Genomic DNA, 7,804 nt, shown 5'->3' with positions numbered 1-7,804 from the left:
CAACAAAGTAGATTTCTTTTACTTGAAATGGGGCCACCCCTAGTTGGGGAACTAAAATTTTTGGCTCCACAATGTGTGCCTATTGGACCAGCACTTTGTTTGAAGGAGTTGTTTGTCATAATTCAAATAAGTATATTTTTTAAATTTTTTATGAAAAAATAAATAGAAAAATAGAGATGTATTGTAAAAAGATAAAAAGTGTACTTATATAGTGTACTCCAAATCATATGAAATAGCATTTAATAGAGACATAGTACGCATTGAAAATTAGGTCAGGTTCAAAATTCGTATTTAATTGGGAAAGTTATGGTGGTATGACCCAAGACTTATAAGAAAAGATCTTATCAAAGTGAACTTAGATTAATTTATCCTAGGATAAGTGTGAATGACCCACTATCTCATCTCTTTGGAGATAAAGTTGTGGGTGATTATAATACTCTCATTATAATAAAATATTACTAGTGGTAACCCGTGCGATGCACGACTGTATATGATTTAAAATGAATAAGTTAAAAATAAGATTGCAAAACATATGATGTGTCATGGTTATAGGTTTAATATTATCCACACTGATTGTCTTTTATTATTTAAAAGTAATAACTAAAAATATAAAAAATAATTCAATTAAACAAACAAATAAATAAAAAAAAATAACTATAGCGAAATATCAATAAGTATCATATAATAAGAACTATGTTTTGCTATGATAAAAATTATATTCTACTGCCAACCCACAAACAAAACAAAATAAAAGGCTCATTTATTCAAGTTTCTTATTAAAAAATTAAATTTGATATTAAATGTAAAAGAGCAAAATTAAATATTACATAAAAACATATAAACTATGTGAACCCATAACTAAAATATCCTTGAAAGATAAAATTTTAAGCAAAAGAGTATAGTAGATACTCAAAGGCCAAATTAAATTACTCTGAAATTCTCAAATAGGAAAAAGTTTTTTAGTTTGGTGGGAAAGTCATTATGAAAATGATACACATAATAATTTTCTTACACATTTTTTTTTATTTTTTATTTTTTGCAATTTTGGTACATAATGTTCAACGTTAATGCAATGAAAAGAAATTCAAAAACTCTTTGGCCATCAAGTTTGGTATTATATTTATGATGTCACCTGCAAAAAAAATTAAAATTTAGACAAAAAATACAAATGTGTGGAGCATTTCAACCATACTTATAACAATATAAAATTATAAATATAGAGAAAGAGAAAGGGGGCAAAAGAAAGAGCAACATAATAGTTTTGTATGTATTTATAATCAATTGAAATATAACTGTTTATATAGGAGGAGAGAGATGTGAAATTGGATAAATAAATATAGATTATCTTTATTATATATTCAAATTCAAATTCAAATTATTTTTATTTTGAATTTTGCGATAGCTCTCTCTCTCTCTTTTCTTTTTTTTGATAAGTTTGTATTCTGATAACTATTATTCTATGAGCATATATTATTAAATTATTAAAAAATAATTTTTATTTTAAATGGAAGTGATGAGAGATGAGTGGGTTTGAAAGTTAGGCCTCGTTTGAAAACATGTTATTTTAGTAACTTTTTGACTTTTTGATTAAAATATGAGATAAAAAAAATAGTATGTTTGGGATGACTTTTTAACTTTTTACGAAAAGATGTGCAAAAAGTAGAGAAAAAAAAAATCTTTGACTTTTTGGTATAAGTTGTTGGCTTTTTAATTTTTTTAGTAACTTTTTGGCTTTTAAGTTAAAACAGCCACTTGCCAAACGATGCCTTAAGTGCTACATAATTTTTTAAAATTTTAGGAAAGTAAGAATATAGATTTTGAGGCCTAAGAGCACACCCACTACATTTACTTATATATATATATATATATAGTATATATATTTAACCGTACGGGTAATATGCTATTCTCTCTCTTAGTCTCTTTTTCCTTTTTCTTTCTCTTTCTCTCTCCATGAAAACACATATTTGTATTATGAAGAGCGCGGATAATTCTCTAATAGTTCTATCTCACTTTTGGAAATTGTTTGAAATTTTTTAATAAAGGTACGTGATTCACCTACATGATCAATGGATTCGGTTTGAACGTAAAATGTATGTCAAGTCCATTTATTTCCGCTATGTATTATTTCTTATTTTTATGCATTGGTATTAGAGTTATTGTTAGGTATTTTTGTATTTTTTATGCATGAAATATGTTTTAAACTATGTATTTAGTATTAAAATATGTATATATGTTTTTCATGCAAGAAAATTGATGGTTTTCAAAATATCTGTGATCGACCTGTATTTTATATATATTGTGATCCATATTATTTAGATCATATTTGCAAAGTTTTGTAAAAATCGAACGGTCGGATTATGAGAAAATGGACATTTATATTTATTTTTTTCTAGTTCTGAATCATGTTGTTTTTACGTACTTTGTTTTCATGTTATGAAAATTATATATTTGGAATTCTTGTTTGAGCTTTAAAAATGTATATCAGTAATGATAGAGACTCCTACAAAATACAACTCCCTTAGACCCAAAATGATTTGAACCATTCATGTCACTGTCAGACCTAGCTCTCCAAAAAAATTCAAACACATCAATATTCAATATATTAGTAGGGGTCATGGGATCTTTTTTTGTGGGGATCTCAAATATTTTTCAATTTATATTATAAGTTTGATTCCAACTTATGAATCGAGGGAAATCACAAATCTTAATTTAGATTCGTTTTTATGTTTTTAGTGGTCGATGTTAAAAAACTAAATTACAAAAGATCTGCACTCCGACTGACAGACTGACAATAAAGGTTGTGGATTATACTTCATATTTTATGCTTATCAAAATAAAAAAATGGAGATCACTGTTGAATAGTAAATGAGTGAGAGCATTAATTAGTGCTATTATTAATAATGTGATAGTGAATCTCACCAGAAATGATTTAATATTTTAACTTTAATGTTGTATTTTTTTTTTATTAAGTGTCATATCATTAATAATCTTTTTAGAATTCTAAAATTAATGGTCTCTATCGTTGTTACTGCTGAATTTCTCCTGAAAAAATCAAGTCAGATAGTGCGAAAAACGGTGTCACGCGCTGGCTGACGGTATGCTGACGCGCCAATGCGCTAACTCTGACACGTTGGCTGTCACATGCGGGATGAGACATGATGACGTCATTGATGCATCATCTGCTGATGTGGTGTCTTCTTAGGCTTTTTTTTTTTTTTTTTCTTTTAATTTAATTTGAACACTCATCAATTGCTTCTAAATTATTTGTAATTTAGTTGTAATTCTGATTGGAGAATAGCTTACACCATTGGACTTGTAATTTTTTTTTTATTTTTATAAAAGATAAATTACAAAGATTCAGAATTTTATAGAAAATGGGTGGTTTGACATAATCTATTTTAGTTCATTTTTTTTTATCTTTTTATCTTTTTTAAGTTACATCAATCAACATGTCATCTCTACTTTTTTACACATCTTTTTATAAAAAATTAAAAATTACACTTATTTAGGACATCACAAACCATCCCTAAAATATTTTTCATTAATGAATAGTTCAATAGTTTTACGTTAAATTGCTCTTAAGGAAGCATGACTTGAATTCTGGATTTGAAATTTTTACAGTATACTATTATAATAATTTTTTATTTACTGGTAGTAGTTTTGTATTTTTTTAGATTTTCTAATATTTATTTTTAATTTTCTATATAGTTATTAATTACTTGTAATTCTAGAAAATTACAGAAATTATGGGAATATGTTATGGTATTATTTAAATATTATACACAATAATTGAAGTTCTTTTAAATGCTTAGAACTTGTAAGATGTTGTTATTTTAAATAGCATGATTTATTTATATTGATAAATTTTAATTCTATGATTAAATTAAGGGACTGTAGACACTTCATTTTTTACTGCCCTTAAGACTTGGACGCCACTGATTAATCACTCAATCATGAAAGTTATACTGTGCAAATGTTCGATTTCTTCAACAAGAAGAGCTTCTAAATCCCAACCTTAAACCCCATTTTGGACGAAAACTATTTTGACCAAAACTATTTTAGACCTTAAAACCTTCTCTTTCAAAATATTTTTGAAAATGTTTCTACGATATTCCGAGGTTCGTATAAAAATTACACTTTTTGGTAAACCGAGTAAGGATAAAGTGGAAACAAATAGAAGAGATGTGAACTCTTTGAAAAATATTTTAAACCTCTTATTTATAGGTTTGGAGTTGAAGAAAATTGGAGGAGAGGGAAGAAAATTAGTTGGGGAAGAAGTTGGGTATCAAACTGTCAAGAGAGAACTGAGCAACCTTAACTAAATCAAGCCTATCTCTTTGTACACTTAGACTTTAGTTGTGAGGCCACACCATTTGGAAAGTGGACTTTTGAGGCTTCAATTTAGACTCAAGAATCTCCTAAAGCCGAGTCTAGATGAGGGAGATAGAGTCGTTTGAAGTTAGGCATCAATTTGTTTAACATAGAAATGAGCAACCTTCACTAAAATAGGCATATCTCTTTACACACTTAGAATTTAGATGTCAAGCTACCACCATTGGAAAATAGACTTCCGGGGTTTCAATTTAGAATCAAGAATGACCTAAAACCAAGTCCGGATGAGGAAGATATGCCCATTTGAAATCAGACTTAGAAGTAGATTTTTGGTGGCTGGCAATTCACGTTTTTGGCCGGCCGCCCACTAGTGTAAAACCTAGATATTTTTGGCAGCTGTTTCCACAAAGCTCCAGCTATCCATTTTTTGATATTTTTGACCTAAGGCTCATGTTTTCTATATATAGATGACCTTCCCTCATTGTTTGAAGGTTAGAAACATTTAGGAGTGAGGAAACAATTTTGAAAAAAAATATCCTCTCTCTCTACAATTCTTTCTCTCTACAATTCTCTCCCTCTTTTGCAACTTATATAGCCTTTGCCCAAACACTCTAAACCAAAGCTAGAGAGCTTCTTGTTGAGGTGATTTGAGCTCTTGAAGCACTTGAGAGTGTGAAATTGTTGGTTTATGACTTAAGGGTTCATTCCTCTTCAAGAGGTGTACATTCTCTTACTTTTGTACTATCTGTACACTACTTGCTTTCTATCTTTTCTACTGATTTTTGAGTTTTTTAAAACATGTTTTTACGGGCTAAAACTTGTGGTTGAAAACTACCAAAGGTGGAAGGGTTAACCACCTTTCTTTGAACCTTATTCTCTAAGCTTTTGCCCTTGTATTTCTCATTATTTTCTCAACTTTTTTTGAGTTTTTTACCACTGATTTTCAGAGGTTTTCAGAGATTAAAAAAGTGGTTTTGAAGTCCCAAAAATGGAGGGGTTAGCCACCCCTCCTTTGGCTTGTTTACTAGCTTAAATTGCTCTATGTTTTAGCTTATAATTTTAGCTACTTTTGTCTTCATTCCAGCACATTTTTGTACTGAAACTTGTGGTTTATGGTCAATAAGGGTGGAGGGATGGCTCACTATTCCTTCTACCTAGCTTCCAAGGCCTTTACCCTTGTGTTTCTCATCTTTGCACTATATTTTTCTGAGCTTTTAAACACTATTTTTCAGAGTTATTTCATTGGCCAAAATAATGTTTTGAGATCCAAAATTGGAGGGGTTAGCCTCCCCTCCTTGTGTCTTGCTTAATAGCGTAGTTTGTGCTATGTTTTAACTTATTTTTGTAGCTATTGTTGGCTCACTTCCAGCATGTTTTAGGACTGTTTTAGGACTGTTTTTGGTTGATAGTTGAATTTGAGCTTTGTTTTGCATGCTTATAGTGTAATTGTCCTCATGAGTTTTGTGTTCTAGGCCTTAGACACCATCTTATTTGAGTTGATTGCATTTATTTATGGCTTTCTATACTTGTTATCACTCTTAATCATCTCTGCAACCTCTCTCCTTTCTTGGCTTTTGTTTTGCTTTGAAAGTAGTTTCAAACAACTTGTTTGTTTAAGCATGAGATTAAGATGTCATGCTTAATGGTTTAATCCTTTAGGGGGTTCATTACTAACGGTATGATGTCTCTTTCATGCCTAAGACAACACTTGGTTCGAGCAATCTTTCCATTTAGAGGACTTAAACTCACCATTGGACTCAATGAATTAAAGAATGGATGTTAATCTAAAATGGAGTAATAAAATTGAGGCTAAGATTGTGCAAGATAATAAAACGTGTTGTGTTCAATCGGACGTTAATTGAACACATGGAAGCTTGAGGCATTTCATACTCATTAGTGATGAAATGATTCAAGTTTCCAAGGTCACCACTTTCCTTGATCAATACATGGAAGAGAGGAGGTTTGTGTCTTGTTTTGTTGCATTTATTGAAATTGCATACTTTGGTTCATGAGCCATCATGCAATGAAATTGCTTGAGTTGATGGTTTGTGGACCAAGTTTACTACTCCTTTGATTTGTTCATGAAAAGGAGAGGTGAGCTGTGCAGACAATCCTTGAGAATACGCTGTGCATGCTCTGTTTGTTCTTTGTTGTAGCAAGATGAACTAGGCAGCAGTAGCCAGCAGGCCACTTTCTATGGCCGACAGGCCACCTTTGATGGCCAGCCGGCTATCACTGGTGGTCGGTAGGCCCTTATCACTGGCCGGCCAGTCATTGATGCAAAATTCAGCAGTGTATTTGTGAGACAAAGTAGAGTGGTTCTGGAAGTGGGCAACAGTGTATGTGTTCTCTGTGCAACAAAGGCTCTCCGGAAGCAAAACAGTGGCCTTTTCGGGTGGAAACCGAGCATGTGCATGAACATCCCTTACTTCCCGAGGTAGAGTAGTTAGCTTAGTACTTAATTGTTTAGCTTAATTATTTCTTTTAATTGCACTAGTGATGCAATTATTTAATTAGTTATGGTAGTTGACTAGTTGTGATGTTGTAATCATTAATTAACTAGAATAGTTAGTTAATTCATATGCTGTTGTAATAATTAGTTAAGTAGCTTAGCTAGTTAGTTTATTCAGACTCTCCTTCGTGAGAGCGTAATGTTGTAATAACGTGTATGTCTTCCAACCCCACGTCTTTCTTCTTTTTATTTACTAGCTTATGATGGTTAGTTTAAGGATATCATGTTTTGTTTAGCATACTTCATGTTTGCATCCATTTGTCTTGTATGCACCGAGACTCGGTTCATTATTCTAACTGCATTGTTAGTTTAAATATTTCTTTGAATATGTGCTTAGACCACATGCTATCAAAGTGATTCATATGCCATATTAGTAGCCGAGCCTATTAATTGCATATCGTGTGCCTTGCATTAGTCATATTGTATAATTATGAATCATGTATCTTTCTATTTTCATCATCTTTTTGGCTTGGAGTATTAGGTGAGCCTTTAGTCGCTTTAGCATATTGCATGAGTGTGATTGTTGACATGTTTAGCATGCTTGCCATGAGGCTAATTGCTTAAGTGTTATAAATTGCTTCAATGCTTGTGGATGAAGGCTAGTTGCTCAAATTGGAATAATTTCAGTAATGTTTATATGCGATCACTTTTTCAAGTGGTACATATTTCGAAATAATTTTGCAAACAAACATGAAATCAAGTGTTCCAATTCTTGCAAGTTAGTTTATACTTGTGTGTGTGCACATCACATAGTAAGTTAGCTAAATAATCGGAACAAGAGCATATAATGTAAATAAGATTCATATCATGATTAGTAGAGGCTGATCTTTGATTGGGCGAGTGGGGGTGCTCAATTCATTCATGACTTTCCTTTCTCATACCTAAGTTTCCGAGTCGAGACAATCTTGGTGATGACGGACACGTGGCCTTTGGCACGAAAAATATTTAGGTAGCAACTCT

Source organism: Camellia sinensis, chromosome 13, assembly GCF_055761805.1.
Source record: "Camellia sinensis isolate YWXY chromosome 13, ASM5576180v1, whole genome shotgun sequence".
NCBI classification, from domain to species: domain Eukaryota; kingdom Viridiplantae; phylum Streptophyta; class Magnoliopsida; order Ericales; family Theaceae; genus Camellia; species Camellia sinensis.
Note: the sequence above shows the minus strand (reverse complement) of the source record.